Source organism: Prionailurus viverrinus, unplaced genomic scaffold (genome assembly GCF_022837055.1).
Source record: "Prionailurus viverrinus isolate Anna unplaced genomic scaffold, UM_Priviv_1.0 scaffold_35, whole genome shotgun sequence".
Taxonomy (NCBI): domain Eukaryota; kingdom Metazoa; phylum Chordata; class Mammalia; order Carnivora; family Felidae; genus Prionailurus; species Prionailurus viverrinus.
Genome location: NW_025927605.1, coordinates 2,859,999 through 2,878,700, shown reverse-complemented (window position 1 = coordinate 2,878,700; position 18,702 = coordinate 2,859,999).

Here is an 18,702-nt window from a genome sequence, read left to right as displayed (position 1 = left end):
AAAGACACAGTCAGACCGCATATACCCAGAGAGACAGACATACGAGGACACCCAGACCCCTACTAAGGGATATGCACATACTACGAAACCACAGGCAGGCAGCGGCAGGTATCGTTACAAAGAGATACGTATATACGAAGATCCATATACAGACACATTTACCCAGAGGTAGTAGGTGCCTGGCGCACACCCTCCCTTACAAAATTAAATGCATCAGACATGGACACAAGCTCATGTAGCCAAACTCAGATTCTCTCTCTCTCACCTCACCACAATTCATAGGGGCAGATGAGAGGGTCCTCCCTGAGGCGGTACATACACACACACACACACACACGCACGCACGCACGCACGCATGCACGCACGCGCACACACACACACACACACACACACACACCCTCAAATAGTGAAGCTACCCTTCCTATCATAGATGAAACCAAAAACTCTGTGAAGAAAATGGGAGGGAGAGAGAGTCAAAGGCAGGGAAGGTGGGGGGAGGGGAGGGAGGGTTGATCCAACATCTCCTGCCTGCCCACTCCCCTGTAGGCTTAGGATTCCCACCCCAGCCACATTCTCTAGAGTCACCCAGCACCTGGGATGGGACGTGTTGATGTTCCAGACTTTCCCCTCTCCCCAGGCTGGAGGAAGACCCCAAGGCCAGTCACAAGAGCTCTGCCCCAGCCCCACAGCCTCCAGCCCTTGCCCCCATGGAAGGGGTTCCCCAAAATACCCCTTAAAACATAAGGGCTGTCTCCCTCAGTGTGCCATAGATAAAGGTGGGGGGCAGCACAGTGACCCCAGCACGGTGGCTGGACCTCAGTTAGGAGCCACTCAGATTTCTGCCTGTCTCTCTGTCCACTTCTCTCTCTCTGCTGAATTAATAACTCTCTTTTCAACACCCCTCCCCACCCCCAGCACACACACAACCCTCCTTGGAGGCTCCTGGCAGCCCCTTGGAGGCAGCAGAAGGTATGATTTGATACAAGGAACCTCTGGCACAGGCTTCCTGAACATGCATCTGCCCCAAAGTGTCGCTCACCTCCCTCCTGCAGGGAACACCTCCAGTTTCCTAGCTGGCCCTGCCCGCCACCCCCACCCCTGCCTTTGTTCCCAGCCAGAATGCCGCCCCCCCCCCCCCCGCCCACCGCCCCGGCCCAGCCCTGGACCTGGGAAAAGGTACCAAGAGTCAACTGGCTCCCAGAATCTTTCGACAGCCAACTTTTGGGGGCCAGCAGTAGCAGGAAGAGGACAGGGCAGATAGAGGAGAGACCCACCCTTGTCTGAGCCCCCTCCCCACGCTCCGGCATCCTCAGCACTCACCCAAGAGCATTTTCTGCCTTCGGAGGCAGAGGCACCGCAGAGCGCACCGTCTGAGGAGCAAATGAAACCAGCCAGAGAGTGACAGAGGGAAGGGGTGGGGATGTGAGGGACAGGAGGGGAGGGCGGAGGGAGGGACTCCTGTTGCTGCTGGAAAGCAGTGGGTGCAGGGCCCTTTCTCCCTTTGCCTGGAAGGAGCTGCCTGTTCCCTAGTTTCTCCCATCCTGACCAGGGTGGAAGGCACAGGACACTTCCTGCCCCCACGGTGGGATATGGGGCAAATGTGGGGACAAGGGACAGAGTTGACCCTGCCCATACAGACCTCCAGAAAGGAGATTCTGCCAGCCACTTCTCAGCCTGCCAGAAAGTTCTTGCTGGACTTTGAAGCCTTGCCTCAGGGCTTGCTGCTACAGGAGCCCCCATTCTCCTGTCCAGCCTCACTCATCCTCTCCCCACCGTCCCCTTACATTGGCCTCCTTTTGCTGAAGGGGAAACTGAGGCCCGATTTCATCCCAGAGCATTGGCCATGGAGGTGGGGGAAGGGAGCGCAGGCGGCTTGCCCCTCTTAGTCCAGTACCTGGACCACTGGACCTGCTCCCTGGGCAATGCCAGGTGGGGTGGGGCATGGTCATCTGATCAGCTAGAACTTCCGACACCCCTCCCCTGCCCATACTCTTCCCTACGCCTCAGTCTCTGTCTCTCCATTTGCTCCCTCCTCCCCCTCCTCTTCCTGACTGAGGGCCAGCTCTCTACTCACCTGAGCACCTGGTGGCTGGGAGGGGGCGGAATGGGGGAGAGAAGGCAGCCAACCCCACAGCTGGATCCAGTCTGGCATTCCAAGCCCAGTCCCAGCGCTAGCCCCCCACCCCCTCAGCGTCCTGTCTCCGCCAGACAATAACCTGTAATCTCTGGAGCAGCCAGTACAGCCGGCAAAGGGTCTGGGGAGGGGTTGGTGGCAGCAGCTCCCGAAAACAGGTTTGTTAGGAAGAGGCTCTAGGGGGAAGGAGCTGCTTGTTTGGGGAGCGGAAGGAAACTCAAGCCCAGAGCTAATTAACCCACCCAGACACAGACAGAATCTTTGTCTTCTTGAGGGCAGGGATCTGAGCTAAGCCCCCTAATTCTCTACCCAGACAACCTTGCATTTCCTGGTGGTCCCTGGGGGGGGGGGGCGGGGGGAGGAAGTGTCTGATGGTCAGGTTCACACCTGGGGGAGGGGGATGTGATGGCTGTCCAGGGACAGCAAGGGGCACTTCTATCACCTGCCATTTAAGGAGAACAGCAGCAGGAGGTAGTGGTTAGACTGCCAGAAGAACTTCCCAGTGGCCTTGGGGGAGCACAGTTTCTCTGTACCCAAAGGCCTCGGGATGGGTTGGGGGCACTGAGGAGGAATCGGCAGCCCAGGGAGATACTGAAGCAATGGGGGCACAGGCTGGAGGGCTTCCGGGGCTTCCTGATGGGACTGAAATTAATCCATCTGCGGGGAATGGGGGGTGCGGAGCTCATCAAGCCAGCGACTCAGGCGTGACCTGAGTTCAAGGTCTTTGATCTCTGAGGCTCCGAATGCAGCGAGAGGCTTGTGCAAAGAATCGGAGAAGAGATGGAAGGTCTGATTAGAGCAGGAGCTGGGGGAGGTCTCAGGGTGCAGGGCAGGGGACAGCCTCCGCCTGCCACTCTGATCCCTCCCTGCCCCCAAAGACACAGCGTCTATGCCCTGAAATCCATTATAGTCTGAGTTCATCTCTTGTTCTCCTGTCCCCCTTAGTGTCTACCCTGCACTCCCCACTCAAGGCCCCCCTGGCCTGTCTGGAACTTAAGTGATTTCTGAAATCCCCTTCTCTCTGCTCTGGTGTCATATTGCAGTCCTCACGGTGGACCTGGGGGTGGGCCCTGAATTGTATGGCTGGGTCAGTCCTGCCAAGAGAAGGGAGGGATGGGTTGGCCTTGGGAGGCTCCCCTCCCCTCCCCAGCTGGGCAAGGCCAAGGAGGAGTTGGCTGGCATCTCCCCATTTTTCAGTGGAGGATACCAAGGCACAGGGCAGAGGAGAGGCCATGGGTTCTAAGCACCGTGGAGTCATGTGGGAGCCAGTCCACCTTCTCTGGACATCCCTTCTCCTCATTCCTAAAATATTAAGGCTCAATATCTTTTATTTTTACTTATTTCTAATTTTTTAAAATGTTTGTTTATTTTTGAGACAGAGACAAGAGCGTGAACAGGGGAGGGGCAGAGAGAGAGGGAGACACAGAATCTGAAACAGGCTCCAGGCTCTGAGCTGTCAGCACAGAGCCCGACACGGGGCTCAAACCCATGAACTGCGATCATGACCTGAGCTGAAGTCGGACGCTTAACCGACTGAGCCACCCAGGCACCCCTAGGCCCAATATCTTTTAATAAGTGCTGCTCTCCTCAGCAGCCAAGTGGGTAGGGTGGGTGGGTCAGACATGCTAGGATCTGAACCCAGCTGGGTATGTTGCTTAAACACCCTAAGCTCCAATATCCAATGTAGAGTGAGGACTGGGGCACCTGGGTGGCTCAGTTGGTTGAGCGTCTGACCCTCGGTTTTGGCTCAGGTCATGATCCCAGCGTTGTAGGATCGAGCCCCGTGTCAGGCTCTGTGCTGAGCGTGGAGCCTGCTTAAGATTCTCTCTCCCTCTGCCCATCCCCTACTCGTGCTCTCTCTCAAATAAACAAACAAACAGATAAATAAAGTGAGGGCTGAATGCCATCATCTACTCCTGGCTTGCCTGGGTGAGGAGGGAATGCCTTGCTGCACGTGGCAGTGCTTTCCAAACAGCTCAGGTCCTAAGTAGATGCTTACGTGTTCCCTGTGCCAGCCCAACATCCACACTAGAGGTTGGAGCTAAGAGGATTGAGCCGGCAAACCTTTCCGTGGATGTTCAGGAACCACCTAACATTGTTTAGAGGCGCGCGCGCGCGCGCGCGTGTGTGTGTGTGTGTGTGTGTGTGTGTGTGTGTATGTGTGATGGTCAGTAGGGTCACTGAGTTCAGCCTTATTGGGGTGGAGGTGCCTGGTGCCCACACTCCCCACCCTGTGGGAGGCAGCGCAAGGAGCTGGGGAGAGATGGCTCAAGACACATTCCTGAAGAATGAAAGGGCGCACTGTGTGGGAGACAGATGGGGCGGAGCATGGGCAGGGGAAGTTGCAGAGGTATCTGGAGAGGGGAGTTGGGGGAGTGTGGGGTACCTGCCACTTCCTCATCCTGTGCCCTGTCCCAAGAGTTCGAGGCTCACCTAGGTGTGGCAGAGTCAGGAGGCCTCTGACCCAAGCATGGGGAAGCAGGCTCAGAGAGGGAAGAGTCCCTGCCTCCCCCGCCCAAGGATGGCCTCGGGCACATGAGCAGGAGAGGGTCCCTGCCTCGCTGCCTGTGACGGCCTGTCGCTGTGCAGGCCGCCAGCCCCACAGACCCCTAATCAAAGTGACAGCTCCAGGAGGCCTCCCAGAGCGTCTGTCCCACCCCCACACCTTCAGCATCCTGCCAGGGAAGCATGGTCCTCCTGGCTGCCGCAGGTCTGAGACCTCACGTGTCTAGGAACAAATCAGTGTGTTAAAGCCTCCTTATACTTGGCCTGGAGCCTCTTGAAAGTTGAGGTGTGACTCTGGTTTTCCGGAGCTGCACCCCAAGGGCTCTCTGCTCTGGCCCAGTCCCCGCCAAGGGCTGGGAAAGGCCTTCCGCATGCCTGAGGTCTTCTTACCCCCACCCCTCACTGCAGGGCAGTTGGGGGCCTGCCTCTCCCACCCCAGCCCTCAGAGAGACAAGGAGACAGGAGAGATCCACGGGAGTGGGTGGGTGTTGGGGGGTCACGGCCTGGAGTAGACTCAGAAACAATGAGGCCAATGGAGAGCAGGTTCTTGGCTGGAGCCCCTAAATTCCAGGGTTCCTGGAAATCCGAGGACCCTTCATCCCTGCCCGAGGCACGGCCATCCCTGTCGCATGCTCCCACAGTGCTGCTCACTCCCTCAACAAGACGGTTAGAAAGGTCTGGCCCCATGGCTGTCTCCCCCTCTAGACTGTGTGTGTGCCTGACCGTGTATGTTATCAACACATATGCAATCATAAAGATGCAAGGGGTTGCAGGCACCAAGCACGTCTCTGTGCAGAATCCCGGCATGGGCCAGCACAGACAGATGACTGGAGGGACAGTGACTCACTTCTCCAAGCACCATATACCCACCTCTGTGAAGACTGTTATTATCTTGGACAAACTTGTCTGCGTGTGTATTCAGACAACTCTTTTTTGACAGGTAGGTATGCCACCTTTGAAAAATATGAATTCCCAGACACACACTGTATGTCCTCAATTACACGCAGAATCTAAAAAAGCGAGTCTTTAGACTGAGTCCAGGTGGCTCAGTCAGTTAAGCATCTGAATCTTGATCTTGGGTCGGGTCATGATCTCACAGTTCGTGGGTTCGAGCCCCGCATCGGACTCTGTGCTATCAGTGCGGAGCCCACTTTGTATCCTCTGTCTCCCTCTCTCTCTCTGCCCCTCCTCCGCTCACACACTCTCTCTCGCAAAAATAAACATTAAAAAAGGCTATCAACACATGCACAATCATAAAGATGCGAGGGGATGGAGGTGTTAACCTTATCGTGTATATGTGTAATTGTTTTATAATATATATATATGCATGAAGTCATCACATTGTACGCCTTAAGCTTACATATGTTCCGTGTCAATAATATTTCAGTACAGCTGGATAGAAGTACAACTATGAATCCTCTGAACAGCAGCTTGCACATAGGTTTCCATAAATATCTAATGAATTAGTGAGTGGCTTTTGAGCTCAGACGTATATAGACACACACACACACTCTGGAAACATCCATACAGTCAGATACACTCTTACTCAGAGTCACAGCGTTGGCGTCCAGCCCCAAGTGCTCAGGTGGACAGTAGTTACCAGCCATCAGACCATTCCCTGCCTTTGCTTTACGCAGTGACCTCCGCCTGCAATGTCCCTTCTTCCCGTGCGCCTATTCCAGAGTTCAGCACATCCCCCTTCCTTCAGGAGGCCTTTCCTGGTGTCCCCAGGTATAACTACCCTCTCTCCTTTGTACCCACATGTGGCACCCACAACACTCAGCTGCTCTTTTTGTGTCTGTCTCAGACCAAAAGACGGACTCAATCCTGGCGCAGGATGGTGAGGGGCAGGACAAGGATTTGTCTCCAGTCCCCAGCACAGTGCAGGGAACACAATGGGTGACCCATGACTATTCACCCAAAGAACGGGTGGCCTTGGGGCACCTGGGTGACTCTTGATTTCCGCTTAGGTCATGATCTCCCGGTCATGAGATCGAGTCCCGTGTCAGGCTCCACAATGAGTGTGGAGTCTGCTTAAAATTCTCCCTCACTCTCCCTCTGCCCCTCTCCCCGGCTTGTGCTCTTTCTCTCTCTCTAAAATTAAAAGGAATAAATGAAAATGTAAGAACAGGCAGGCTTGTTACAGCCCTCTGGCAAAGCTGCCTACCTGGGCTGCAAAGTAGGTTTCTGGTGCTGCCCCCAGGAACCAGGCGGAAGTTCTGGCCCTTCCGACCTCCCACACTGGGCCTGGTTCTGAACCTTTTCTCCCTGTCAGCCAGCAGCCTGCCTCTCCTTGCTTCCCCCACGGCCCCTATGTGCCTGTCAGCTGGAATCACCCTCACGAATGCATTCACCCATTTCCCCCAGAAATCTGTCTTGTAGCCAGCGGCCCCTTCAGTGCTTCGAGCCAAACCTCTGCAAAGTCACCCCAGCCAGGGAGAGGCAGAAATCCCGGCCAGGAGTCCAGCGGCCAAAGGAAGAGAGGCTTCCCCTGCCTGTCCCTCAGCTGGAGTGTTCCACAGCTTGCTGAACCCGGCCTTCAGGATCCCAGGACACCCCGCAGGTGAGACCCTTGTCAGATAGCCTATCCCTGCCAGAGGGCTCCAGATTGGAGAAATGCTGCTTAGGGGTCCGGCCCCAGAAGTCTCCCCAGGGAGAGATTCCAGATCCCAAAAGGACCTCAACAGAAGTCTTCAGCCCTAAAGACCCTCAAGATCCTGAAAGACCCCAAAGAGGGTTGTCCAGATGCAAAATAAAACTCTACGGTATCAGGGGGACTTCACACCCTGAGACCCCCTTGGGGGGATCCCAGACCCAAGATCCCACAGAGAGAGCCCACAGACCCAGTGCCGCTCATGGGGCCCAGACCAAGCCTGTGGGAGCAGCGCCTCTCGACACTGACCTGGCCCGGCAGGGGTCTTTCCCAAGCTGAGCTGCCGAAGCCGCCTCTGGTGGGCGCGCCCCCCGCAGTGCACCTGGGCCTGGGCCGCTGAGTTCAGCTGGATGTTGCAGACGTCACAGAGCGTGTAGGATGGCCGTTTTCTTTCCCGCTTGGGCTTAGGCAGTTCTGGGGGCCGAGGGGGGCACTCAGTAGCTCCAGATGTGGGCGGCTCCTTCTCACCCGGGGGAGATGGGCTCAGTGGCCGCTTCATACCTGAGCAGATAGAGAGGGAGACAAGTGAACCAAGGCTGGGTGTTGTGAATACAGAGAAGGAGCAAGAGGGGTTCAGGACTCAGGAGATACCTGAGTCCCGTGTCCCAGATGAAACTCCCCAGCTTTGGGGCATCCCCAACCCAAGGGTGGCAAAAGGGAGCGTAACGGGGTCCATTTCAACCAAAGCAGCGTTAAAATACAGGAATATTGGGGCTCCTGGGCGGCTCAGTTGCTTAAGCGTCCAACTTTGGCTCAGGTCACGATCTCACGGTTTGTGAGTTTGAGCCCCGCGTGGGGCTCTGTGCTGACAGCTTGGAGCCTGGAGCCTGCTACGGATTCTGTCTCCCTCTCTCTCTGCCTCTCTGCCCCTCTGCCCCTCCCCCACTCACACCTTTTGTGTGTGTGTGTGTGTGTGTGTGTCTCTCTTTCTCTCTCAAAAAATAAACATTAAAAAATTAAAAAAAAATACAGGACTGTCTGGAAGAGTGTCACAAATGCCTGCACACCAAGAGGCTGACAGCTGGGGACTCGGCCGCTGGGCAAAGCTCAGAGAGGAAGACCTGGAGACCAGACTGGGCGGGCACCGAGGGGCAGGCGGCAGTGAGGTTAGGGGAGTCACGTTCGTGGAAGCCAGGGCCCTATTCTGGGCCCCACAGTAGGCGCTGACAGTCCTGATGCAGGCAGGCATGTGGCGCTTTTGCTGCGGCCGCTAGCCAGAGGGGTGACTGCAGAAACCCTACCTCCCTGTGTCCAGTGCCCGGCCGGGTGACATTCACAAACATTGACAGTGTGTGAAGCCATCCCCACCCCGGCCCCACGTGGCTCCAGATGTCCCTTGCTGTGTTGGTGACCCAGGGCTGTGGCAACAGTTGATATTTTCAGTTGCGACCTGGGCCCTACTGCCTGCGTCTGCTGAACACAGTTTCTCCTCCCTCCCCCCTCCCCCCTCTCTTGCAGACACATACCCCACCCCTCCATGCCCCTCATCTGCCACCCACAGTCTTCCCTTTCCAGCTCACTTCTCTGAAATTTTCTTGCCTCAGCCTCTCACTGGCTCTATTCTGGGGGTGGTCGATCCCCTTTCTCACACCGAGCTGTGTTAATTTTCACTTCCTTCCTGGATCAGTGTGCGTGCTCTCCACCTGTGCTGCATCCTGGGGGCTTCCTGAGGACAGGGCCTGAGCCTTCCTCGGGGGCCAGAGAATCCCTGAGGTCAGGGACCTGTGACTTCCTCGCCGCCCTCGGAAGGAACCAACACTGATGACCCTGTGACTTTGGACCTCTAGCTTCCAGGACCGTGAGGCAATGCATTGCTGTTGTTTGGGCCACCTGGCGTGTGGTACTTTGTTGCAGTAGCCCTAGAAAACGAATCCAGGGAAGGTCTGACTCTTGGGCTTTGGTAGGTTTCAAGGCAGCCGTCCCAGAAGCCTGGTGGGGTGGCTGGGGTGCAGTACCAGTGACAGGCTCCAGGCGGCGCAGCGAACATCTAGCTGGAACCTAAGAGGTGGACCTCTATACCCCTCCCCGCAGGGAGGACCCCACTCCTCCACACTTTTTGGGGGAACCAGGCTGCCTCCCCACCCTGAACCACACCAAACCTCCTGTGCACTGTCTGGGGTCCGGGGCACAGTTCTGTCCACAGAGGGCACACTGGAAGGTTACTCCCCTCACCTTGTGACTGACGCCCCTCTTATGCAGCACTGAGCCCCCACCTACATTGGGCTCTCTCTCACCTCTAGGTGGAGGTCATCAGGGTTATGTGGCTGCCTGCCCAAGTCTCTCCCCCCACCTCCCAGCAGGAGGAAGGAGCAGGAAGAGAGTATCAGATGCAAGTGTTTTGGAGGTGTGTGTGGGGGGCGGGGGTCCAACCTGCCAAGGGGGGAAGAGGCTTCAGGGGAATGAGATTTTCCTGGCCACGCCTGGGAGCACGGCCTGCCCACCAGCGAGGAGACAGGGGGTTTTTGAAATCTCGGAGCAATTTATGACAGGCGGGCCGAGGACACGGGCCACGAGAGCAGACAAATATCTGCCACGGGGCTGATTAAACCCCTGTGATATACAGCCTCTGGGCTCACAGGGCCTGCCTGGATTCCGGGGCTAATTGTGTTCCCCCGGCCAGGCTGCTGGCCTGCTGTGGCCTGCCCTGCTTGACCCAGCCTTCCCAGCTGTCCCTTCAGGAGCCACCCTGCTCCAGCCAAGCTCTGACTCCCAGCCAGAAAATGTGGAGGGGTGGGCATTTTTTAGGGCATGTACACATCGGTCTAACCCCAGGCCAGCACCCCCTGCCCTGGCCCCTGTAAAGAAGCAGCACGACTCACCCTAGCTGGACCTACACTTGGACAGGACCTGGTTCACACGTTCTCTTTAACAGAAGAGGAAAACTGAGTCCCACGGTAGGGGAGTGGACTTTTTTTTAAAGTACATGAAAAGACAGGGGCATCTGGGTGTCTCAGTCATCCGACTTTGGCTCAGGTCATGATCTCACGGCTTGTGGGTTCAAGCCCCACGTTGGGCTTTGTGCTGACAGCTCAGAGCCTGGAGCCTGCTTCAGATTCTGAGTGTCTCTTGCTTTCTCTGCCCCTCCCCAACTTGCGCACGCGTGCTCTCTCTCTCTCTCTCTCTCTCTCAAAAATAAGTAAACATTTAAAAAACAATAATTAAAAAATAAAGTACATGAAAAGACAGTGAAGAGCTGTTTCTAGAAGCTTCCTTGCCTCCCCCTTTACCCAGCTACCCAGGCCACCTCTTTATAATTACAGCCCTGTTTATTGAGAGCTTACTATGTGCCAGGTGCTTTACACATAGGATCTCTTTTAAGCTTCACAACAACCCCATGAGTTGGGCACTATTATTAACCTATTATCCCACTTTATGGATTCGAGAACAGGCATTGAGAAGTTTCACAGCCAGACCAGAACCTACACTGGTCTGACCCTGGAGCCCAAGTCCTCAGCCACTGCCCTATCCCACCTGTCTTTAAGGCCTGCCAAGCCCTCTTTTGAACTTCTGGGTGGGGCAGGGGGTGGTTACAAATTCTGGGAAGGACTCCTGGGGACACCTGGGGGTGCCCAGCCCCTAACAGGCTGGAGGGCCAGACAGGGAGGTGCCACACCCTGGCAGGAAGGGGCCAGAGCCAGAGAGGCTGGGAGAGGGGGGCGTGAAGAAAGGAGAACTGAACCTGAACAGAGTTCTGAAAAAGACCAAGCGAAAGCAGAGAAAAAGTGCATGCATGTACTCAGGTGTCTGTCTGTCTGATTTGCAAAGGAAGGGGATAAAGCTCCTTGCTCCCACCTTCCCTGAGAAATAGTTAAGGGCTAATGCGGGGGGGTGGGGTGAGGGTGCTGGACGGTGGAGGGGACCACCCTCTTAAAGGCAGGCTCACACCAGAGCTGGAGAGCTGATGGGGCCAGGGTTGCTGTCTGTCTGTCTGTCTGTCTGTGTGTCTGTCCATCCATACGGAGCTGGAGGGGGTGGGGAGTGGAGGGAACAGTCAGGCAGGACCCCAGGGCTCCTTCTCCACCACTCTCTTGCTTAGTGATGAATGGACTTGGGACTTGGCTTTCAGTGGGGCCCTCAGGCACTGCAGTGAGGCAGAGCTCTTGGCCTGCCCACCCACAGAGGGCTGGATGGAAAGGGACCTTGGAAGCTATAAGGTACAGAAAAGGGAGTTGTTTCAGATGCAGTCTGGGGAAGGGGGTCCTCAGGAAAGAGCTGCTTTTGCCAGAGGGTTAACGGGAGAGGAAGGTTCTAGGCCTGTCCCCAGCCTTTGGCAGGGCATGAAGGGCTCCCTCACTAAACCCTTAATGAGCCCAATTACACTCTGGTATTCCCCCCCCCCCCCCCGAGTCTGCCAACATCTGCCCTCCCACCTTTCCCAGCCAGGTCCCAGGCCCTGCCTCTGAGCGGGAGCCTGGCTGGCTGGCCAAGCTCTGGCTAGTCCCCGTCCCTCTGGGCTTCAGTTTTCTGTCTTTGGAGAGGGAGGATTGGGCTGGGCTAATCTCTTAGGTCCTTTGCAGGCAGTGTCACCACTGAAGCACCTAGCAGCTGTCTCTGAAGCAGGGGGTAAAGAGAAGGCCGGGTTGTATCTGTTTCTGTCACCAGAGAAAGGCAGGCGGGTACGGGGAAAGAACTGCCCGCGGTGAGTGCCCACTGCCCTCTGGGCCACTGTACGAACACCCTCTCCGTTAACCCTCACAACAACCCCGTGAAGCTTTACAAATGGGGAAGCTGAGGCTCAGAGTCAAAGAGAGAGGCAGGTGAGTAGGACGAGTTCTCTCCCATTTACAATGCGGGAGCAGGGGGTGTACCCTAACAGCCCCCATCCCAGTCGCTCACAGGATCACCAGCAGGGGTTGGGGAACCTGCCCCACCCACCGACCCAGCTGCAGAGAGAAGTATCTGGAAGAAGAGAGGTCTGTTCTTGGCCTAGAAGAGTGTGAGCCTTCCTGGGCCCAGCTGCCCCCCTCAATACCCCACCTCCCCTCTCCCAAGGCTGACACCTGTCTAGGGTGAGCAAGGGGGAATAAGCCACTTTGGTGCATGGCCACCAACCACAGGGTGGCAACCACCCCAGCCATCCTGTGGACTCAGAGAGCTGGCGTCACCCCAGGGTCACACCCCAGAGGAGCCAGAGGCCCACACCTAGAGGAGTAGGGTGGCCTGAGAGGCACAGGAGGCCCTGGGATTGGGCAACAGCTGTTCCAGATGTCAGGGGCCAGGTGGGGGGTTTCCATGAGGCAAACCAAAGTGTCCATGTCTGTCTTCCCGTTCAAAGTGGTGACAGAGGAAGCCCATCAGCTTCTCCTGGGGGTGCCGGGTGCTGGGGATTTCAAGAGTGAACTAAGAGGTGCTGAAAGTCAACACTCAGCCCCAAGGAAAGGAGAGAGAGGGCACGAGAGGAGAGGGAGAGCCATGGTCCAGAGATGAGGTCACCGTCTCCTACCACTTCCCCTCCCCCAGTCTGCCCGGTCCTCACCCCCTATTGGCTGGGTGTCCCAGGGGGGCCTCCTGCCATCCTGACACCCCCAAAGGCAGGGGCTGCCTGTTCTGGGCAGCGATACTCCCTCAAAAGACCCTCAAGCCACCCTCAGGAAGGAAGTCCTTCTTGCTATCTAACCTGCATCTCTCTTTGCAGGGGCCACAGTGGCCGCACAGCAGCTGCTTCTAAGATTGTGATGGTGGGGGTGGTAAGGAAGGGAATATTAGCCTCAGCACCCCTTTTCCTAGCCTCCGCTGCCAGGCAAGGCCTGGGAAACCTGACTTGTTGTGCAGGAGATCCCCTCTGCCCCCTCCCCCCCTCTTAGCACCAGGGCCCAGGATCTTGGTGCACTGGCCTCCTTGTCCACAGCCTGTTCTCCCCGTCCAGGCCGAGCAGTAGCTCCCCCAAACCCCGTTCCCTGCGGGTGATGGCCCCACCATCAGCACTCCCAAACTAGGGCTGGGAGCCAGAGGGAGCTGGAGGGAGGATGGCTGGGAGTCCCCAGACTGTTTGAGAGTTGTGGGTGGGAGGCCAGCCAGGAGGGCCCAACCTATGCCCATTGCTGAAAATGAGGCATTGGGCTTGAGACCTCCCCTCCCCTACTCCCTCCATTCTATTCTATCCCAGGGGCTGATAAGGGTGGGGTGATTTGGGGGTTCTCTCTAAACTCCTTAGGAAAAGGGGAATGATTTTGTCCAGCTCCCCGTCTCCAGACAATGGTCCCCTCCTTAGGGTGGGAGTCTCACCCTCTCTGCTCTGTGGCTCCCAGCCTCCCTCCCCCCAGGGGAAACTGGAAGTCCTTCTTGCCATCACTCTTGCCCCCCTCCCAGCGTCCGCGTTTGGCTAAGCTGCCGTTTTTTGCCTGTCCCCCCCCCCCCTCCCCGCTGCACCCACCCCCGCCAAGGTGGGGCAGGGTCCTTGCCGCTGCCCGCAGCCCTACACCCCCACCTCGGCGCGCGCGGGCCCCCTCAGGCGCTCAGCCCCAGCGGCGCTCGGTCCGGGATGGGGACGCAGCCCGAGTGCGGGCCCCCGCCCAGCGCCGGCGCCTACCTGAAGGGCGCTGCGGACCCGAGCGGGGCTGCATCTAGCGGCCCACGGCCACCCGCCACCCAGGGCGATCCGGATTCCCGGCTCCTGGAGGTGCGTGGCGGAGGAGTCCCGGACTGCGAGTCCCGGGGCAGCCGCCGGTCTCCCGAGCCCGCCCCCGGCCGGCCCGTGCGGAGCAGGTGCCAGGAGCGGCGCCGCTGCGAGCGGAGCGCAGGAGAGACCCCGGAAAGGAGTTGCGCGGCGGCTCTTCCCAGGAAGAAAGGCGAGGGGGGACCAAGCGGTGCTCCCTGTAAAAGGGCTGGGCCCTTTGGTGAGTATCCTCCCTACTACCCCTGGCCCGCTAGGCATAGAACGCTCCTCAGCGTCTGAGGGGTCCTAGAGCTCCGGGAAGGGAACCCCAAAGTGGCCACGTCCCACTGCTCTGCTGTGATCTCCCCACCCCCCGCAAATTGCCCCTCTTTTGGGGGACAGCGCAGAGAGAAGGAGGAAGCTGACATTCAGGGAGCACCCACTGGGTGCCAGGAGGGATCGCATTCAATCCTCATAACCACTCTGCCTGAATGGGTTTGATCCCCATTTTACAGACCAGGAAACCGAAAAGATTGCGATGTTAACTGGCCCAAAGTCACACAGGAAGTGAGCACCAAGTGGGAGACTCCAGACTGCTCCTAGGATCCCCCTCTGGGGGTCTGGGGCAGGGGGAGGAAATTTCACCGGGGTGTGACACACACACACACACACACACACACACACCCCTGGGGGTCTTTTCTGATTTCTCCCAGGGAGTCAGTGCATGGTGTCTGGCCCAGAGTGGGGGCACAGTGCAGGAGCATGAAGCCAAGCAGGGGAGGGGAGGGGCTGGAGGCAGGACTTCTGGAGAGTGCTGTTAATGAGGAGGCAGTCACAGGGTCAGAAAATTAGTCTCAGAGGAAGGAGACAGAAATGGTTCTTGTATCCAAAGAAGAGGTGTCAATGCTGCTCACCCTTGGTTGGGGTAGGGCAGGCCTCCTGTGGACCAGGCCTGGAGAGAGGAGGTCCCACCACGAAGAGCCCTGGCCATACCCCGCCCACTGGGGCAGGGCACCTGGCAGCCACTCAGTTTCCCAGAACTGCTTGCTGGGCCTCACACCCACCAACTCACTCCTGTCTTGAGGCCTTTGCTCCTGCTGCTCCCTCGGCCTGGACTCTCCCCTGACCTCCGCAGGGTTGTTTCCTTGTCGCTCAGGCCTCAGCTCCAATGTCGCCTCCCCAGGCCCCGTTGCCCTAGCGCCATCATTCTTTGCTCCAACCCCTGCTTTATTTCCCTCTTGGCGCATCTCCCAAGATGTCATTCTTTTGCTTGGACACTTACCTGTCTCCTCTGTGAGGACACAGTCTTTATTTCCCAGGTGCCTGAGGCACCAGCACAAAGTTGGATGCTTAGCACACAGACGCCGGGTAGACAGTTATGCATGAGTTCATGTCCACTCTACAAGCAAATCCGCAGTGCGTTGCACACTTCAGCTGGGTGAAGTGGATGCTGTGTGAATTATATCTTAATAAAGCGGCTATTATAAAAAAAAAAGCCCATCCGGCAGCACACCCGCCCTCTCACTTGATCCAGTCACACCTCTGTCCGTCCCAGTCCACATCCTGTGTCTGTCCACGGAGAATCACAGTTGCTCAGATTTGGAAGGGGTCTGAGAGGTCATCCTGTCCCTTTTGTAACTTGCCAGAGTTACCCTCTGGCCTCTGCTCGCACATGCCAATGACAGGGAGCTCACTGCCTCACAAGACGGCCTATCCCATTGTTGGAGGGTTCTCAGTGACAGAAGTATGGAGGCCTGGAAGCTGTTTCCCTGTAACGCTCATGCTCATGCACAGGCCCTAGATCTGCTCCTCGGTGGTGCCGAAGGAATGCACACCACCTTCCACAGCCAGCTCAACACGGCTGGCAGCTTCGTCCTAAGGGGTCTCTTCTCCAACTATTCTTCCCCTGACATGGCCACCTCCTCCAGGAAGCCCCTCCTATGTTCTTCCTGGACACCTTGTATAGGTCCCTAACACGGTATTTATCACACTGTATTGACGTGTCTTCCCCAAATCCTGCCCCAGCCACCCCTCTGCACCAAGTGGGGTAGTTCCAGGCTTTTATTTATTTTCTTCCACCCAATACCTTGCATGGTGACCAACTGAGCTGAACTAAGCAACTTAATAAACATTTGTTTCCAGGGGCTTTATTATCCTAGTCACATCCCTCTAAGCTAATTTAGGCTTTCGATGTCCTCTTTTAGGACAGAAAAAGAGAGAATCACTCCCCTGATCCTCAACCCTGTTTTCTCCTAATGCTGCCCAGTCCTTAACTTTTCTGCACTCTCGAGTCAGCACTATACAGAACTGAGGGTCCACGAACCGCCCCCCCCCCCCCGCCCACCCCAGGGCTATTTCACATGATATGCTGGCAAGTTCAGCCACCCCATCTCGTCACCAAAAGAGTGATTTCTTGAACTGGGAGCACCAGGCCTTATGCTTAGGCTTACTGGCGCTCCGTTTCTGCCCAGCCTGTTGAAATCATTCAGCAGGAACACAGGTGCCAGCTTAGTGCCACCGCAAAGACGTGGCTTCACCTAGACACCTGGGAATAACATGCCCCTAAACTCCAACCCCACACACAGACAAAAACATTGCCATTAGTTGAGGCCCTTCTGTATTCTGTATTCTTCTCACACCTTTATCCCTCCCCTAGCCCTGAGGAGTGTTCCTCTTCTCCCTTTGAAGATAAGGACAGGGAGGCTCTGAGAGGTTAGTTCACCTGCTCAAGGTCACACAGCTAGAAAGGGGTAGAGTTGGAACCCATCTGGTTGACTCCAAGGTCTAGGCTCTCTTTGCTCCATGTCATGGTGGCTCTAAAGGCCTGGTGACTTTTCCTGTAACCTCACCTGTGGGGTGAGGAGGAAGGAAGCATGGAAAGCATTTTCATGAGGGCTGGAGGGGCCAGGCTGTGCTCCCTTGCCCACTTACCACTCGTCCAAGGAGGGATTCAGGCCCTGGGTATTGCCTTCTCCTGGCCAGAAAATGACCCTTAGTCTAAATAAAGCTGCTAGTCTCTAGTTGGGCCACTCAATTCTCAGGGCAGCCCAGTCTCACTCATCCCGTTATCTCCTCTCCCTCTGTCTTGTCTGTGAAGAATGCCCAGCCCAAAGCAATGCTTAGCTCACCAAAGGCAACCAGTACTTATTGCTGGACTTGAAGAAAGAACCGCCCCTCACTGTGAGCACCAGAAATGGAGTGGGTTCCTTACTCTGGCTGTGTGGGCTTGGGCAATTACTTTCCCTCTCTGAGCTTCGGTTTCCTTATCTGTAAAACAGGGCCATTAATACATAACAACACACAGGGTGATGTGAGATCATCCCTGCAGAGTGCCTGACGTAATATGTGTCCAATTAATGATATGAGTATCATTAATGAGGTGTTATGGTCCCCGCTTGAGAGACAGGGCAGTGGGCTCAGAGGGGGAAGGGACTTACGTAACCCATGGTACCAGCTTGGAAGCAGCCTATATAGGACAGGAGCCTGGTTGTGCCTGCCTTAAAGGCTGAGTCTTTTTCCCAGCCCCACGGGGCCTTCCCTTAGTGCTCAATAAATTTAATTTCTACCACTAAATTATGAGATGGCTACGCTAATCATTCCTGCTAGTGAATAATACCCAGAGCTCCAGCTAAAGCAAAGCCTGTAGCAAAAGGGCTCAGGCTTCTATTCTGATCATGGCCCCAACTAGGTTGGGGTGTGCAGAGTAATTCTGGGCCCCCGGGATCCAGGAGGGTGAGAGAAGCCTTACCCTCAGGTGGGCCTGTCTCCTCCACCACAGGTCCTTTCTATGCCCACCGAAAGGACAGAATCACTAATGGCTTGAACAAGTTCGCCATGATCCCTCCCCCAACGGGGCCAGCCTTTTGCCTCCTAAAATAGCCCAGAGCCACCATGTGCCCAGGGCGGCTCCCCACTGGTTGCAAATCCCCCTGAAATTAAATCCCCATCCTGCCCCAAGCAGGATGGCACCACCTCCAGCCCTGCTGAGCTCCAGGGCTGGCCAGGCTCCCCCCAGTGGAAACTGGGACGGTTGTCCTTCACGGTGACCGAGACATAAATCCCCAAATAATGAGACAGGCGCTGGGAACACAGAACCAGACACGGTGTTAATTGGTTTACTTCTGGGCAGGCGTGATGTAGAGGCAGTAGCAACAGGCCTCGGTTTCCCAGCCAGTAAAATGGAGTGGGGGGCTGTGTTGACTTCCGACATCCCTGGCCGGGGTTTTCTATGCCCTCTGACGGGTCTCCCACCCAGATTCTCCAGCAGCCCTTCTGACTTTCCTAGAACACTAACTTCGCATATGTAAAAGGGAGGAAGTGGGGTCCACTTGTCCCGGTCTCGAGGTAGGGAGACCCAAATTATCCTTACCGTGATCTAGAACCACCTTCTTTCCACTAAAACCAAGCCGAAAGGCTCAGTCCACCTCGGCACGCATCAGGGTGGGGGTGGGGAGGCGGGAGGGCCCAGTGTAGCCTTCCTGCTCATGGTATGAGGCCGGTGATGGATTCTTGGATGAGCATAAGGGCCTCAGTTTGCAGTGATCAGGATGAGATTATCACATTAAACTTTAAAAGTCTTTGCTCAAAAAGAAGCAGCAGCTGACACCCTTGACTCCCCCAACTGCCACCATCATCCTCTCTTGGATCATGGCTGCAGATGCTGGCCACTTGGCGGCTCCACTGCACTGGGCTAGAGGCAGGGGGATGGACAGAATGACCTCTCCAGGCCTGGGCTGCTCCTGAGTCGTGGAGAGATGGCAGGGGGAGGAGCCAGGGGAAGGGGATGAGCCTTGTCTGTGGGAGTAGTTTGCAGGG